Here is a 1,799-nt window from a genome sequence, read left to right on the forward strand (position 1 = left end):
AGAAACTTTACATATTTAGGTACCTGCTGAATAACATCAAAAAGGGGAACAGTTACCTCAACCTTTTTGAATATTTCTACCATTTTAGGATCAGGTTCCAGCTGTTTCTTGGGCTTCCTTGCAAGCTGTGGAAATGGAATGGGAACAGTGGGTTCCATGGTGCCTGCGCCTTTTGGTGCTTCTTCCTGTGGTTGAGCTATCTCTTCTTCAGCTATGTCTTGTATGTCCTCTTCCTCTTCAACATCTTCGACTTCTACCACCTCTTCAACTGAAGCGTATTATGGTGAGCTTGGTTCCTCCTGATTCCTCTCCTGCAGTGTGGTTCTGGACCTCAGGTTGATGGCATTAATGCCTCCCTTTGGATTGGGTAACGGTTGAGAGGGGATTCCAGTGGTGCTTGAAGGTTGGTTGCTGGAATTTTGTGTTGAACCAAGCTGTGTCATAAAAGCTTGCAGAGTAGAGGTGAGACCATTCAGACTGGCGTTAATAGTGTTCACGATGGTACTTTCCATGGCCAGTTGTCTTTTCTCAAAAGCTTGTAATAAATCTTCATTAGAAGATACAGAAGAATGAGTAAATTGAGAGGTTTGCTGCTGATTGTTCGGTGGTCCTTGGTTTTGCCTCAGGTGAGGTGCTCGGTAAGGTTGATTTTGCTGCCTGTTGTTGTTATTATTCCACCTTTGATTTCCCTGATTATCTCTGCCTCGCCTGTTATTGTTGTCCCTCCAATTCTGGTTTGAATTGTCCTGCCATCCATGGTTATTATTTCCACTTTGATTGTACCCTTGGTTGGGGCGGTCATAGAAGTTGTGAGTGGATCCTACCATGTTGTCTTCTTGTTGGAGCTACGGGTATTCATCAGTGTAATGGCTGTAATCAGCACAAATTCTGCAAATTCTTTGTGGGACTAGTTGTTGGTTTTGCTGCGGTTGAGTTTGCTGAGCTTGTTGATTCAACTGTATTTGCTTCAGCAGGTTGGTCATCTCACAGATGCTTTGAGTTAGAGCAGTAGTCTCTCTGCCAGAAGATACTTCTGCAACGGCTTTTGAACAGCCTTGCTTCTGTCTGTGGTTCCGAGTAGATTCAGCTAAATCACTGATCAATTGCCAAGCTTCATCAGTGGTCTTGTACTTCTTCATAGACCCATTGCTGGCACTTTCCAATGTGGTCTTATCTTGGGGCCTCATACCTTGTGTGATATAGCTGAGTAGCACGATCTTGTCAATCATGTGGTGGGGGCATGCTTCCAGAAGATTATTGAAGCGCTCCCAGTATTCAAAGAGAGTCTCATTGTCATCCTGAACAATTGTAGAGATATCCTTCCTCAGTTTATCAGTAACTTCAGATGGAAAGAATTTCTCCAGAAACTCCTTTCTGAGTGTATCCCAGTTGGATACATTTGCTAGAGGTTGAGTGTAGTACCACTCTCTTGCTTTTCCCTCAAGAGAGAACGGAAAAGCTTTCAGCAGAATTGAAGTTTCATCAGTGCCATCACGCCTGACAGTAGAACAGGCTGCCTGGAAATCTCTCAAGTGCTTGATAGGCTCTTGAGCAGGTAGGCCATGAAACTTGGGCATCAAATTTAACAGTGCGGTCTTTATTTCAAAATCTATAGCTATCGCTGGATGATGCGCTTGAAACGGTTGCATTGTAAAATTAGGAGCTCCTTCCTCCTGAATGGTAATTCTTCTAGCTGCCATGTTTTCTGCACGTAAAACAACCGAATCAGTAGAACAGGGGCTGGTTTCTTCCTCAGATTCACTTTCAGATCCGCTCTTAGAGCGGGCTAACCTACGCTG

At 44.1% G+C, this 1,799-nt stretch overlaps 1 non-coding gene across 1 annotated transcript; it reads left to right on the top strand.

The window, feature by feature from the left end:
• The first annotated feature begins 1,223 nt into the window (after positions 1–1,223).
• LOC148567818 (small nucleolar RNA R71) lies at positions 1,224–1,331 on the top strand. Its single transcript, XR_015882248.1, has one exon. It is a non-coding gene; the product is annotated as a small nucleolar RNA R71 (small nucleolar RNA).
• Positions 1,332–1,799: the final 468 nt, after the last annotated feature.

This window comes from Arachis ipaensis, chromosome B4, assembly GCF_059453495.1.
Source record: "Arachis ipaensis isolate K30076 ecotype BB chromosome B4, ASM5945349v1, whole genome shotgun sequence".
Classification (NCBI taxonomy): Eukaryota; Viridiplantae; Streptophyta; class Magnoliopsida; order Fabales; family Fabaceae; genus Arachis; species Arachis ipaensis.